Source organism: Xiphophorus couchianus, chromosome 5 (genome assembly GCF_001444195.1).
Source record: "Xiphophorus couchianus chromosome 5, X_couchianus-1.0, whole genome shotgun sequence".
Lineage (NCBI taxonomy): Eukaryota > Metazoa > Chordata > Actinopteri > Cyprinodontiformes > Poeciliidae > Xiphophorus > Xiphophorus couchianus.
In genome coordinates this window covers 31,515,509-31,531,146 of record NC_040232.1, presented here as the reverse complement: position 1 = coordinate 31,531,146, position 15,638 = coordinate 31,515,509, and the positions used below count along the sequence as shown (strand labels likewise).

Sequence of the window (15,638 nt, the reverse complement as noted above, 5' to 3'; positions counted from 1 at the left end):
CTGGCTTTTAATGAGTTGTAGCTGAAAATTGTACCACCCCAAATCAGCATGTCTCAAGTCGCTCTGCTCTCACCTTCATCCACCCACTGAGCAAGACCTCGTCTCTTCTTCCCATGGAGGATCATCCTATGGTTTTTCCTTGTTTACAAGAAAGGCAAATTTGGCTGTTGAGAAATATTTTCTGTCTCAAAAACACAGAAGGTAGCGGTATGGAGATCTGAGGAGGCCCATCCATCACTCTGATTGAGGTAGCACTGTTTTAATGCTAGTATAATAACATACTGGCAACTCTAGAAGCATTTTTGCTTATATTTGCCCAAGCTCTGCAGATAGCACAACTAATAATGTAGCTATATAACTCTATATAAAGCGCAAGAATGTATAAAATACAGATTAAAAGCTATTGAAAGTTATTATATTTGTATGGGTGATTGTTTGTGAAAGTCAGTTTATCAAAATTTAAAAAAAACATTATTCTAATAGATTACATTATTGCTGCAGTAGAGAATGTAATCCATGACATCTACATGCTGTAATTACTTGTAGTCCAAGCAATTCTGCAGTATTGATGTTGTGTACATTGATGTTGCAATGACAATAAATGTGTGATATATTGTGTAGCCCTAAGCTTTATTTGTGAATATATTGGATTATTTTAGCAGCAGAAGGATTAATAATTACTTTTCTGTCTTAAATGAAACCGTGTTATTCTTACTGAAGGTCATCATACCGTGATAATCTCACACAGTCCACTCTTTGTTCTAAACAACACAGAAAGTAACAAAAATTGTACTTTGATCCTTTCTCTGCAGGGCTGAGATTGCTGTTGTTAAACTGTCACTGCCAGAAAAACTTTACAAGTAATCTTTGAACTTGTGAGCTTCTGGAGTACAAAATGTTTTTTGGGAGTCTTAAATATGCAGATTTTGCCGCCATAAAAATGATACTATATGTCAGGATATTTGTAAGACTTCCAAAGGAACCAAAGTGTCAATCTAGAAAGTCAAGACTGAGTCCTATTTCAGATACAGAGCATCCTCCCACCCCGACGTCTGTCGTCTGGTCTCTCTGGGTGTAAGGGGAAGTTAACACAAGCTATACGGCATATGAGAAAATATGCATAGTGAGCCGAGAATATTGAGAAAGGCAAGATTACACAACTCCACTAGTTTTGTGAACTCATGTCTTCAAACAAAGAAAGCAGAGTCCAAGGCTTCATCAAATTGCAGTGTGCAGGGAGAAAGGAGCCACATGTTTTTGATAAGTCCTCTAACAGAGCAGGGTGAGGTAATGATGAAGTCATCTCTGTCCTCTGGACAGGTTCAAATCGTCGGCACTGGGCGTATGTTAAATACTTTCAGGCACACATGCCTTTTCTGTGGAATTTTACATAATGGAAACCGGTCTAAAAAAAAAAAGTGGATGGGTCATCCACATGAGCTCCTTTACATTCCAGCTGATTGGATAAATCATCTGTTGTGTTGCGTTGTTGTGCACAAGTTAGCTTCAACCAATCAGGTCAGTTGATTGATGCTGACAGACAATATGGATGTAACGATAATTTTCCAAACAGGAACATTCTTGCATTGTCAAAAGGGTTTTACATGAGTTACATATAGGATTTTCCATGTTCCATTTCTTTTTCTATAAGCCTCACTTTACTTTTTGACAACCATTCACAGCGTTAATCGCATCTGTTTTAGTGAAAACACAGAGCATTACTAAGGTAACTCCCAAAGTACTGTTTGTTTTCACCAAGAGTTTTGAGCCCAGATCATTGGATATTGATTTATATCATTTAAGCAAGGGTTTGTATGAGAATCTGAAATTATGTTAACCTTGCTAATGCTAATGACCAACCGTTTTGACTCTTCAGTCCAGTTTCCGCACTTATGACAGGACTGAGTCTGTCATAAGCAGACTCTGAACTTTTGCCTTTTAAAAGTTCAGTGACATCTACATAAACATGGACTATAGAGGAACCACAGTCCTGAGGAATTCCCCAAGGTTCCATTTTGAGGCTCGTTTGTAATGAGATAAGATAGCATAATTATACAGGTGATGTAGTCAAATGTCACTAGGAGACTATGAATCAATCCATTCAAATGTTGAGCAGATGCACGGTACAAATCAGTACCGGTACATTAATATCTTTGTGCCATGCCTTTCTTCAGTTGAAGAGAAACAAAACTGAGGTAAATATTTTTTGGACCAAAGGAGGAATGATCAAAAGTCAGCAACTAGTGATCAGGCCTGAAATTTGGGCTCCCTGCAGCTCAGAGAATAGACTATAAAAGACTTTTATTTTTAAAGTCTAGAACCACTTAGTACCAAAATACATTAAAGATTTGTTGATGTATCAACTTTTCAGATTACTTGGCGCTTCTGGTTCAAGTCTACTCAGCGTCACCGAAATCAGAACTAAACACAGTGAAGCATTTAGTTTGTGTTTCTCTGATCTTGAAAAAACTTCAAAAACAAAACAAACAAAAAAAGCAAAAATGCTGAAAAGTTGAGTTTGTTTAGAGAAAGCCTAAAAATCCACACACTTAGGTTTGCCTTTGACTGATATCTAGAATACCATTGATTTAGGCTATATTCATAGTTTTCATTACTTTCCTTATTATGCCACGGCAATAAAATGTTTTATGTCGTCATCATGCAATTTGCCTTTTTTCTGAAATATGCAAATAAACTTGCTTTGTCTTGTCTAACATTGATACTTATTCCCAGTGATGCTAACATAATCAGCTATGTTGTCAAAAATGTGTTTATTTTGATAAATAAACCTAAGTAAACAGATGTAGCAATAATAAACCTATTTAGTTGCAGCTTCTGAAGTAATTTTTGTCATCCTGATCTTTACAGAACAGCAGAAGTGTGATAAGCTGATGTTAGCTTATCTGTTAGTTGGGAAACCTGCTAAAGTAGCTAGCCTGAAGTCAGCTGTTTAACAGATATATAACCTTCACTAGACTTTGCATGACCAAAAACAGCTAAGGAAAAGTTCAACTGGTGGTTTTTCAGCCTGCTGATCGTTGAATGCTCTTTCAACGTTTAACGATCTGCATGGTGTGACATTTTATTGGTTTTAGAGCAATACCTTCTAAAATACCTTGGTATTTCACGATACTGTCATCTCTTCAGTTGTGATTAAATACAAAGATTGTCCTTGTCTTCATAATGAAGAATATTTAACTAAAATATGTCTTGGATATGACCTTGTTGTCATGCTGTGTAGAGGTTGAAGTGTCAAATGGATGATGAAGGTTTAATGAAAACAATGTTGAAGATAAAAAAAACAAAAAACTTACAAGTAGCCACAGGGAACATGGGGAGCCAGAGCCAAACAGAAACAGGAATCCAGAACAAAAAGCCAGCATGATTAAAAATGGAGACGTAACGGGTTTAATAGGAGGAACAACGAGGAGGAAAGAGAGAGAGGTGATTAAATACTGGGAGTCTGACTGCTGGAACAATAGACCAGGGTAATTGACCAACAGGTTACAGGTGTGAGGGGAGAGAGAGAAAATGGCACAGGGGCTGAGGGAGACTACACAACAGGAGAACTAGGAAAAATAATCTAACATTAAAGACTTAAGAAACATAATTAAACCAGAGTAACAAAAAATAACTAGACACAAGAAATAAACAAACTAGAATCACCAGGAGAGGACTGAAATAAAGTAAGAACAGAAACAATACTGATCTAATAAAAATAAGAAACTAAGCAAACTCCAAAGCAACTCAAGATCCTGATACTTGTTTGGGACAGAAAAATAATTAAATGTTGTTCTTTCTTTTTTGAAAAGGGTTCTTTCATGTTCAGTTTTGGTATAATATTGCATTGTTTTATTGGTAAAGGTGGATGTGTAATACCAAAGATGAAGGGAGCCAAATGTAGAAACTCAGGAGTGTTATTATTTTTAATAATCAAACTAAAGCAAATTCGAAAACGGAGAAAAGGCGAGTAGGGTGAGCAGAGAACGTGATGATTTAAGATTAGACTAAAGAACAACAACATAAATATACTGAGAGGGGTGAAAAGTGGAAACAGGTGGTCTGATGACTAAGGACATCTAGAGGCAAAGGCAATTACAACTGAATAACAAAATTCAGAAAACGCAGTGAGCTATATGTATAACAAACAAAGATCAATTTAAAGGACAAGAAAACTGATACAATCATGACAAAAACCCAACACAAAGCTGTTTTTCTTTTTCCCACATGGAAAGCAACTCTGTAAACGTGTCAGGACATGATTAACTGTATGAAGCCTCCAGAGTATCAGACAAGGCCAGAGTTTGCAGAGATTTTAAAAAGTTGAAATATTCAAAAACACAGCACAGAAAAACTTCTCGCTGTCTTTGTCACTAGTTTGGCCACGGCACCTAGCTTTTGTTTCAGTCTTCATCCTCCAGCTAAAAATAAATCTTTTTAGTTCCTGCAGCTTTGTGTAGCAATTCCCTCCGATTGCACCGACACGGCTTTCGTTCCCCACATCTTGATTTGTTTTGCAGACACCCAGTGGACAAAAAGCACGGCCTGTGAGCTCCTATTGAGACGGGGTGTTTCAAAGTTTACTTTAATTTGCCAGTAAAATCTCCACACCTAGCCTCCGCTTAAAGCTGCACGGCAAGATATTAGGTAAAGTAAAACAGGATTCTTTTACCGCAGTAGTTTTATATACAGTATTTTAAAATGATCTGATTGTTATAAACTGTAAATACAGCCCTAAATAAACCTTACATTTAGATTACTAAAATATATATTTAACTTGTATTTACTCTTACTTTTATTGATTGAAACTGAAGTTGTTAATAAGCCGATCACACTCTAGTATTGGATATTAGGCTGAGGTCACAGATCAAGACATCATAGAACTGTGTTGTTCATGTAGAAAAAAAAAGAAAGCTACATATTAAAATATACATAATGATATCATATATTGTAAGTAATCACACGCTTCATGCGCTGAAGATGTCATTTTTCTAATATTCAAGTCAAGATAAATTGCCAAAATTGAGTAAACTACAACACTCTCCAGGTTTAATTTAGCAAATGAACATTTAACAACTATCATCTAATGTTTTAACCTTAAGCTGTTGCCATTAGTCCAAAAGCTGTTAGGAAGTGTTTTAAATTATTTAGAAAGTGCCGTTTCTCATAACTAATGTTAACAGTATGGTGAGAATCTTTGAAATATCAATCAGCAAATTTAAGAATGGATAAATAAACCCCCATAGCTAGTCATTTTTGCCTCACCTTTGTAAGATAAAAGATTTGCCACAAAATACTTTTGAACTCATGCAAAACCTTCGTTACCAAAATGCTTACAGTCAGGGAGCGTTGGTGAGATCATCATGGGAATGGAAAAGATTGATATTGTGATTGCGAGAGTATCGCAACTTTTTGATTTTTCTAATATTGGAGAGCCTTAATCAGTTTCATTCTTCATTATTATTCATTTTAAAGTAGATCTCAAGTCACAAAACGCGATTTACATTCTCAACCAGATGATCTCGACGTGTGAAAAAGCTAATTTTGTGATTATAACTGTATTGATCTGGGATGTCACTGGATTTGAATCTAAACCTGATCGATTGGAGCCCTAAATAAATTGGACTTCATGTAACAGAATGCATCTGTGAATTGTTTACATTTTCTACAAATGGCTTTCTATAAATAAACTGACTTAATGCTAATAAAAGTGACTGTAAATACACTTAGTACTTACTGTATGTTCAGGTTAATAATGTGGTCTTGAACGAGATATTTCAGTACAGCCTACATTCGAACAAGGTGATGCACATCCAAAATGGCAAACTGCAATTTTTATGACATCATTTCATAAAACTAATAATTACCTGGAGGCGCAGACCAGCAGCAGAGATGAACACAGAAGCTCTCTCTCTCTCTCGTCTTGTTTATAGTTTGAACCTGGTGCTTTCGTGTCTCCTTCCTGTCACTGATTTTCACTGAAAACTGTGGCTTGAACCAGCCTCCAGCGGGGCTCGGCGGCCGGCTAACATGCTGTAGAGATCTGCTGCACCAGCTGCCGCGGAATCACAGACTCACAATATGGCAGGAAGTTGAGTCTCCTTCACTAAAAGCGGCGGCGCACTTTTTCGCAAATCCCTCGTTTCAAACTCAGGACACGTGATTCAGGCAGGACGTCAGCGTTTATTTATGTTTGTCCAGACTCGGCCATAATGAAAGGATAAAACAAAAACAAACAATGTTTAAAGTGTTTTAATGTGATTTAAAACGTTACGTTTATAAAAAACGCTCAAAATGGGCAGAGTTTCTCCACGTAGTTTACACTGTAAACAAATAGAACAGCGTGCAACTAAGATATGTTATATGTTCTGTATGTAACAGTGGAATATTTGGTCTCATTAATACTAAGAATTGATCATGTCAGATGATTTTTTTTGTAGCCAATGTGCAGGAAGATTATTTATCTTCTACCTTCTTTTCGAACAAATTGTGTAAAATTGCATGGCATAACTATTTGTCTAAATATTTTTTTTCTACTTTGACTTTTTATTGTCTGTTTGAAACAACTAACTAAATAAAAAAATATATAACGTATATATGTTTGAATAAAATACATATATTTTTGCTGTAGTACACAGGCTCCTCCTAGTGGTCAGAGTCATTTCTTACCCTCAGTCCGTCTGACTTTAACTCCGTGTCTTTTTGTTCCGCATTTTAGTCCGAACTTTAGTCAGGATTATTGTAATAAATGAAGTTGTAGGGTGTGATATGAAACACACAGAATCAATGTATTATAATTATATTATATCTATCAGTATATATCAATAGAAACATATTAATATATCAATATATTATTATTATTATTAGTAGTAGTAGTAGCACTTGTGTAAAAAAAACAAAATATTTTTTTAGAATAATACAGGCTTCAATTTCAGGACATTTGGACAATGGGAGGAGGGCTGGGTCACGAAAAAAGATGTATTTATATTTATCAACAACATCACTGTTTTTTAAAAAAAAAATAAAAAGAGTGTGAATACTTTGAAGAACATAAGTTCATAGTTTACCGATTAGCTGAACTTAAACATTCAAATCTGTTTGTCAGAAAGGGACGCCCCCTTATAGTTCACATGTCTCTGGAAAAGCTTTAGCAGTGGAGACCGAAATTCACAAGAGTCTGACTCAGCTAAAGTACACTCTTATTTGGACCACTGACTCACTGTTACTCCAGTTCCTGCTTTTCTTTCTCGTTTTTTAAATTTTTTTTTTTTTACATGAGTGACCTTTAATGAACAAAGATTTGACAGGAAAGAGGGTGGAGAAAGAAGGAGAAGACATGTAGGAAATCATCCCAAGCTGGAGCCCGGCCCAGGACAGCCGTGTTGAGGAGAACATCCTCGTGCTCATGGTTGTCAACATTCATGGATGTTTGGGCTTTGGTTTGTGGATTTTGTTATGAGTCATTTATGGTTCATAGCGTTTGCATTATTAATTCTTTCCAGTAGGTTTGTTTCTATAAATTATTCTGTTGTTCCCCTTCCTCGACAATTTCTGTAGGTTGTGTTTGTTAGTCTCCTTTTTCTTTCATTTTAGTTCAAGTCGTTTTTCATATTCTGTCAGTTTCTTTTACTCCTTGCTCATCTGGTTTTATCACACTGGTTCACGTCTGGTTTCATAGTTTAGCCGTGATTATTAGTGCATTATTTGCATTATTCCTATCACAAGTATTTTGGTTTTCTTATCCTCTTTCCTTGTTACTTTACTTAGTTCTGTTCATTTCCCTTGCCATTAGGTGTTGCCACTCTTTGTTTCTTAATTTTAGGTTTTCTTGTGTATTTGTATTTAATTTTAGATTACTATCAAGTCCTCTTGGTTCCAGTTCCTCAGTTCCATTAAATCCACCTGTGTTCCCTTATCTTAGTTGTGCTAGTCTTTTGTCTCACCAGCTATTTAAGTTCCTGTCTTTCTCTTTGTTCCCCACCGGATTCTCGTTTCATGTTTGGTCTATGCTTTGCTCTGTCTTGACAAAGTTCATACCAAATCCGTAAAGACTTTTGCTTTCTCCCTATGCTGAGATCCACCAAGTCCATGCAACAGAGCTGCCCATTCCCCAAATTTATTTCCCTTTTTTATCAGATTAATAAGAGTTAATGTTGCTTTCTTTGAATGTTGCACATTTTGAGAGACTAAACACACTATTAAATGACAAACACTGAAAGGATCAGACACACCCAGCAGGAAGAAGGCCCATGGGACGGAGCCAGTGCTCTCTGCTTTCACAGATCACCCAGAATGAGGTTTAAAGTGTCACACGAAATGTCTCGGTTTCCACTCCTGTACCTGCTGCACCTGCAACCCGACCTCAGACAATGATGAACGCTAAGAGAATTAAAACATCAGATTTATCTTTCAATTCATAGAAAAAATTATTAATTAAAAAAATAACACTTCAGCAGGTATTGCTGTACTTGATGCCTGTTTTTTATTTTTACAAGAGAAAATCTTCATCTCTGCGTTTGTTAGATCAGGACCGTCAGGAAGTTTCATTTTGCACTGGAAACTCCTACACTGTGTTCCAAATTATTATGCAAATTGGATTAAAGTGTCATAAAGATAAATTTTTTTGTTGTGCTATTAAATGTATAGATGGTATTGTGTGTCAGGGCTCTTTGAATCACTATAATTAATTTCAGAGAGCTGGGTTGATTAGTTTGTCTGGTGAGCTCAATTAAAGGAAATCTACTTAAGAAGGATGTTCCACATTATTAAGCAGGCCACAGGTTTCAAGCAATATGGGAAAGAGAAAGGATTTCTCTGCTGACGAAAATCATCAGATAGCGTAGTGTCGTATGACAAGGTATGAAAACATTAGATATTTAACGAAAACTGAAGCGTTATCAAACTGTGAAGAGATTTGTGGCTGATTCAGAACAAAGATGGGTTTGTACAGATAAAGACATAATGAGGAAGGTTTCTGTTAGAAAAATTCATCAGATTAAGACAGCAGCTGTTAAAATCCCCTTACAAAGCAGCAAACAGTTATTTGAAGCTGCTGGTGCCTCTGGAACCTGAAGGTGGAGGATCCTCCAGAGGCTTGTGGTGCATCAACCTACTATTGGGCCCCTAACCAGAGCTCACAAGCAGAAACGGTCGCAGTGGGCCCAGCCGTACACAAAGATTAATTTTCAAACAGACTTGTTCACTGATGACTGCTGTGCAACCCTGGATGGTCCAGATGGATTCAGTAATTGGTGGTGGATGGCCACCACATCCCAACATGGCTGTGAAGTCAGCAAGGAGGTGGTGGAGTCATGCTTTGGGCTGAAATCATGGGGAGAGAATCATTGGTCAGAACCTTCAGAGTCCATGAAGGTGTGAAAATGACCTAAGAAAAGTATATGGACTTTCTGACTGATCACTTTCTTTCATGGTTCAAAAAGAAGAGCCGTACCTTCAGTAGCAAAATCATCTTCATGCATGACAATGAATGCTGCAAGGAATACCACTGTGTCATTGGCTGCTATGGGCTTAAAAAGGGAGAAACTCATGGTGTGGTCACCATCCTCCTCTGACCTCAACCCTATTGAGAACCTTTGGAGTTTCCTCAAGCAGAAGATCTGAGGGTGGAATGTAGTTCATATCAAACTAGCAGCTCTGAGAAGGTATTCTGACATCCTGCAAAGAAATTCAAGCAGAAACTTTCCACAAACTCACAAGTTCAATGGATCAAGAATTGTGCAGGTGATCAAAGAAGGTCCTATGTTAACATGTAACTCAGTCTGTTAAGATGGTTTAGATTGAAATAGCTTTTGATTTTAGTACATGTGACCACTTAATGCTGCACATTCATAGAATGACCATTTGCAGTTTTTATAATCCATAAAATGTTTAGAAAATCTGCTCTGCATAATAATTTGGAACAGTGCATTATGAGTTTTTTATTTTTGAAGAAAATACTGTTCTCATGGGGAGCTTTGTTCAGTAAAATTTGATTTATACTGTAATAGTTCATGACTTGAAAATTATACTGACCATCATTTGCATTTAGGAAAACCTTAGAAAACATCACTTGCATAATAATTTGGAACAAGGTGTATTTTGACACTGCAAGACGTGGATCCTCTTTTTCTTCTTGCTTCAGTTCTTTTTATTACCAACCTGACTGCTCTTAGTTCCTCAGTGCCTGTTGTTTTCCAGTAAAGGTTTATTCTCTGTTGATTCTGTTGAAAGCCTGTTGCATCGAATGTCTCGCTGCTGTGTATTGACCTTGCTTCAACTAAGCACACACAACTGAAGTTGAAGGTCGTTTCTCAAGCTCAAGTACGTCCTTGAGCTCTTGGCAAGTACGCAGCCTGCGATTACAACTGAAAGTCCATTCTAGCTGAGTCCACAGGGACGCAGTGCGCCAGTTCACTGATTGGAGCAGAGCGTACGTGATGATGTCACCCTCGGCTTTCCTGGAGTTTCTAGGGCTTCATTTTACATTTACAACAGCTTGTAAAAATGTTAATTTGACATATCAATTATACAGTACATAAATTACCCAGAAGTTTCAATTCTAAGTAGAATGCCTTCAGATAAATAGGTTTAAGTTTTTGTTATTATTATTATTATTATTGATCATATACAGCTTAATTTAAAGGTAAATAATTTACCAGCTCATATTACTTTTTCAGAGACAAAGCATGATAGACTTGTTTGCCACACTATCAGAATATTTGCTTATGAAATATTTGTCTGAACTGACAATAGTAGATTATGGCCAGTTTGAGTTGCGTAGCTGATCAATTTATTCCTTAGGTTTGCAGAAGATCCATTAGCAGGAAAAGTTATGACGGTTATTTAATGTTTTACCAACCTGCATCTGGTCAGAGTTGTTGCTATGCAACTGGATGATTCTTTTATAATAACTAAAAACACTGAGCTCTAATAAACTAATAAACAAGTAGCTATGGGTATCAACTCAGTGCTCTAATAAGGACTGGTTCTGGTCTATCAGCATTCCCAGAGTCATAGCCAAACATGGAGAAAAAGCATTCAGCTTCTATGCACCACAAATCTGGATCAAAGTTCCAGAAAACTGCAAAACAACTGAAACACTGACTTGCTTTAAATCAAGGCTAAAAACATGTTTGCGTAGAGTTGGCTTTGATTAAAAACTACTGGGAAATTAACTAATATGTTTGATGTATATTTGCTGATGATTTTTCTTGATGATTTGTGGAGGCATTTGACAAAATATAATTGATTATTATGCTATGTTTTCATCACGTAATGCACTTTGAAATGCCTTGTTGCTAATGTGCTATACAAATAAAATTGACTTGCCTTAAAATCTACATTTGAACTGTTCTTGTTTAAACAAATGTGCCTTCTAGATTATGAACTAGGTTGACACACATCTTGTTCAAGCAGAAAACATTTTGATTTCATGCTGATTAATTTTAATTTAATTTCTTTTTTTATTCTGCTCTTCTTTCATCTCAAGCAGAATAATCATTTTTCATAAATGATTGGCATATTCCGGGAACCGAATGCCCAGTGTATCTTGACTCAGCTCACTCCTTGTTTTCACTTCATTAAAAATTAACCCATTCTGAGCAAAACCTTCTGTTGATGAATCAGGAGAACAGCTCTTCCTGTAGGTTTTGTGTTCCTATAAATAATTGGAACCATAAAGACAAATACGTTGAATTATTAATGAAATGTATCAAAACAGAGGATGGAAGTTTAGCATAGAACACCAGAAAAAATACTTTGCAAAATAACTGTATTTGTGTTATCTGTGCTTTCTCACAGCTTGCTGACGGTGCTTCCAGTAAGCTATTTCATTAAATGTGTTGGTCTGTTGCCAATCGTAATGGTCATCGTAATTCATTTCTGCTGCATCTTACGGGCAGACTGTCGGTCAGATAAAGTTGTTGTCGGCACCTGTTGTTTCATACCTTAAATGTTTTAGCTGTAGAATGTTGGAAGTTGTTGCAACCCTGTTCGTATCAGTTTCATCCACAGATCTTTAGGACATTTTTTTTGTCACTTTCAAGTCATATTGAGTATCATTTCAAAGCACTAAACTTATTATTTATTATTAAATAATAAATACTTTTTATTTAATTGGTTATAATCTTGTATAACCAGGTACAAGACCCAATGATGTCAAGACGTCTTTTGTAAGAGTGGCTAAGAAAGGCAGCATGTGTGGAAAAAGTGTATAAATAAGTTGGAAACAAGCCAAAAGAGCTTTGCAAACCCGAGTCATCCAGTGTCTTACATTCAAAGGATGGTATTCCAGCCCTAATCAAGTAAAGGCAAAAAATATCTGATATCAGAAGCTTCCGCGCTCTAAGGGAGAACCAGTATAATGTGGAGATCAAATGTTTAATATGAAGTTTAAAAGGAAGCTCACCATCGATAATGTAACCCAGGTAACTATAACTGGCGACTTGAGAGTTTTACCTTGGGCAGTTCTTAATAAGGGGATGTATTTTGGATTCTTCAGCATTTTATCCCAACTTTAGTTCTTTGAGGTGAATCTGCACTGAATGAAAAGCAGACTGTCCAAATGTCTGTGCGATTGAGTGTGAACAATAGTAAATTACAGAATCATCTGCATAAGAATGTTTGGAAGGATTTGACTATAGATCAGTAATGTGCATTGTGAACAAGATGGGTCCTAAGACAGAGCCTTGAGGTACACCTTTAGTGACCTCAAGAACGGTGGAATTTACTTTGACCATCTTGCACATGTTGCGTCCTACTTGCCAAATAATCTGCAAACCATTGAGCAGCTTGTTTGGAGACGTCAGTTTTGAGATTAATGTCTTACGCTCATGTAGAGTGGAAGGTTGAGTTTGCATGCACTTTTTTAGATGGTGGAGAGAAGTTGCAGTAAACAGAAAAAAAGATGCAAACCAATCACAGGGCTCCAGCTGGTTTCAAACAACCACAGTTTGATACTTTGCCTCCATTTACAAATGGATTACACTAAATGTGTCATTTTATAAAAAACAGCAAGTTTTATTTTTTAACTGTGTCCACCATCGTTCCGATCAATTTACCGGAGTATCTGATGGTGCTGCCAACAGTTCACAGTTGCCAAGTCTATATAGTTAATGGCAGGACAGAAGTACTTGTATGAGACGCACATGAGAAACAGACTTCATCATTCAAAACAATCACCAGTCATACTCACCTTGATCCAGCCATTAGCCCCCTTCTGCTTCTCCCAGACCTGACGCAGAGAGAGAGAACGTCCTCATTATTTAGATTCTTGTGCATGTCTTGAATAAATCCTTCAACTTAGCTTTTACCCGGAAAAAGTAAAAGCATCTGAAGAGGCATTGCTTCATGCGGGTCAACTTCTGGCAAAACACAAAAAAACTATTTATAAATGGCGAGTTAGTCAGTCAAGCACAATTCATTTCTGCAGACAAAAAAAAACAACAAAAAAACAAAGATGACATCAAAAATGCTACTTTGAGTGTACCGCTGTGGCCAGGAGGGGTTTTATTTGCTTTGGTTAATGACAGACCAGTCTCCCTGCTTTACATTAAAACAAGCCAAAAAAATGTCCCAACCGAAGTCCAAAGAAGACGTCCCACCTAAATGCACTTTGTAATCAGAGGACGTATCTCAAGTGCTCCAGGATTTATGCTTGAATGCTTTTCCCTGGAGTGTGATGAGACGGAAAGAAGCCTCATCACATGCGTCTCCATGACCTTTGGAGACACATGGACAAAGTGGGGTTTTCTCTCAGGGTGAGAGGTGAGGACTCCTTCAACGACTTCCAATGGAGCAAAGACAAACAAATGACAAATATAAGTATCGTAAGTAAGATGAGTATTGTCGATACATATGCAGGGGAGAGAGTCACACTTCAAAACTTAAAAGACTACAGGACAACTTGTGTCATGGTAATTCTGGGTGGCTTTGATCTGAATAAAGTAGCTGCAGAATTTCATTTGCACGGAATGCTTGTCATGTAGAGATTGTCAAATGTGCCACAAATCCATTTTTTCCCCACATGGACATCGAAACAGTACACAGCATTTGTGTGCAAAGAAAAGAAAAATCCTCTCTCCTCCTCTTGTGCAGTGAAAGTGCACATGCATTACCATACAGATGACAATAGTCACAGAAAAGCACCAATACAATTCCAGTAATATAATTCCAGTACAAGGCACACTGGTCACATCAAAGCCCAGCATAAATCACAAAACTTATATTTGAGCAGCTGCAGATCATGTGGCCACGTATAGATGTAACTGTAAAAACTCGGGTGCAACTGGGGCGTCCCAGTCCCTGTTAGTGAGACATTGACTATGGATTCCTCGAACCATGGAGACAGCTGGATGATGTGGGAGAGATTGTTGTCCTGTGGAGTTGCACATCCTGAAGATTAACATAACCATTTGGGTTTAAATTACTTTAATCAACAACAAGTCTACAAAAAGTTACCATGTTGCCTTGAAGTTGGACAGACATAACAAAATCAACACTTAAAACTGTCTTTTCCAGGTTTGCACATTTAGAGACTGGAGGTTTTGCTTATTCGTTTTCCCAAAACAAATCAAGCACAGACTGGGAGGCAATATTTCAAAGCCCATGTGAAACTGAAGCATTTATATGATCATTTTTGTCTGTGAAATATAAAAAAACACCAACTTGTCCAGTTGTTCTGCATGATATAATCTGTGCCTATATCCTGTTTCTGTCTGTACATCGGTCTGTGTTTCTCATTGACCCGCAGAACGATTCCCATGGCAATTGTAAAATCACATTTTCTCTAATTCTTATTTTTAACCCTGTATTTCTGACTTTTAAAAAATTTTTTCCAGTCCTTTAAAAGACTGCTGGTAAAATCAGATAAAACCACCGAAACAAGAACTGAGCAGCGAGTTTTATGCAGCCAAGTGCAGCAAAGAGTATGGAGAGCTCTTCATAGTTGACGTAAAACAGCAGCAAACGCACGGCAGAGCACAGGAGAGGCAGCTTCTTCTACCAACACTCAGCTGTTTAATCTAAATCAAGCATCTCAAACATGAGAGGCACTTTTCAGGTCGGCAACACTATCACTTCGGACAATGAAGGAAACGCTCAATGCAGCTTTCAATCTCCTCCTCAGGGGGTTTCAAAAGCTTTCAGACCTCAACCGAAAATCTTGTTAGGAAACATTTCACAAGTGATACCAACCCAGATGATAGGGCAGGACGGGTGGGGTACAAACAAGCTCCCCAAAATTCACACTTTCACATAAAGGGTTTACATTTTTCCATAAGAGAAAAGAAAAAAATCAGTTTCCCTCAATTCATTGTTCAAAAGCTCTACAAGAATAAACTCTTGATACAGTCAGTAAAAAGATAGCAAAAAATCTTTGCTTTTTTTATTCTTTTTTTTCCCCATTTACGTTAACATATACTGACCAGGACAAATGCGTGGTGTGTTGTTCTGAACTCTTGTGGTCAGCTTTAAACTGTTTCAAAACCTGGTAAAGATTCTTCAGTATTTCTTCTTTTTATCATCACAGTAAAGCGGGCTTGTTACAAATCATTCCTGGTTGTTGATGAGTGTTTTATTGGACATCGGGTGGATATTCTTAGAAAGTGGGACAATTTTTCTCCATTTTCCTTACATGCTTA

General features: G+C 37.1%; 1 protein-coding gene across 3 annotated transcripts in view; it reads right to left on the bottom strand.

The window, feature by feature from the left end:
- add3a (adducin 3 (gamma) a) overlaps positions 1-6,026 on the bottom strand; it is a 115,423-nt gene extending 109,397 nt beyond the window's left edge. For all 3 annotated transcript variants that reach the window (XM_028018237.1, XM_028018238.1, XM_028018240.1), the window contains exon 1: positions 5,868-6,026. The gene's annotated coding sequence lies outside the window, so the exon portion shown is untranslated. The remainder of the gene's footprint in view (positions 1-5,867) is intronic.
- Positions 6,027-15,638: the final 9,612 nt, after the last annotated feature.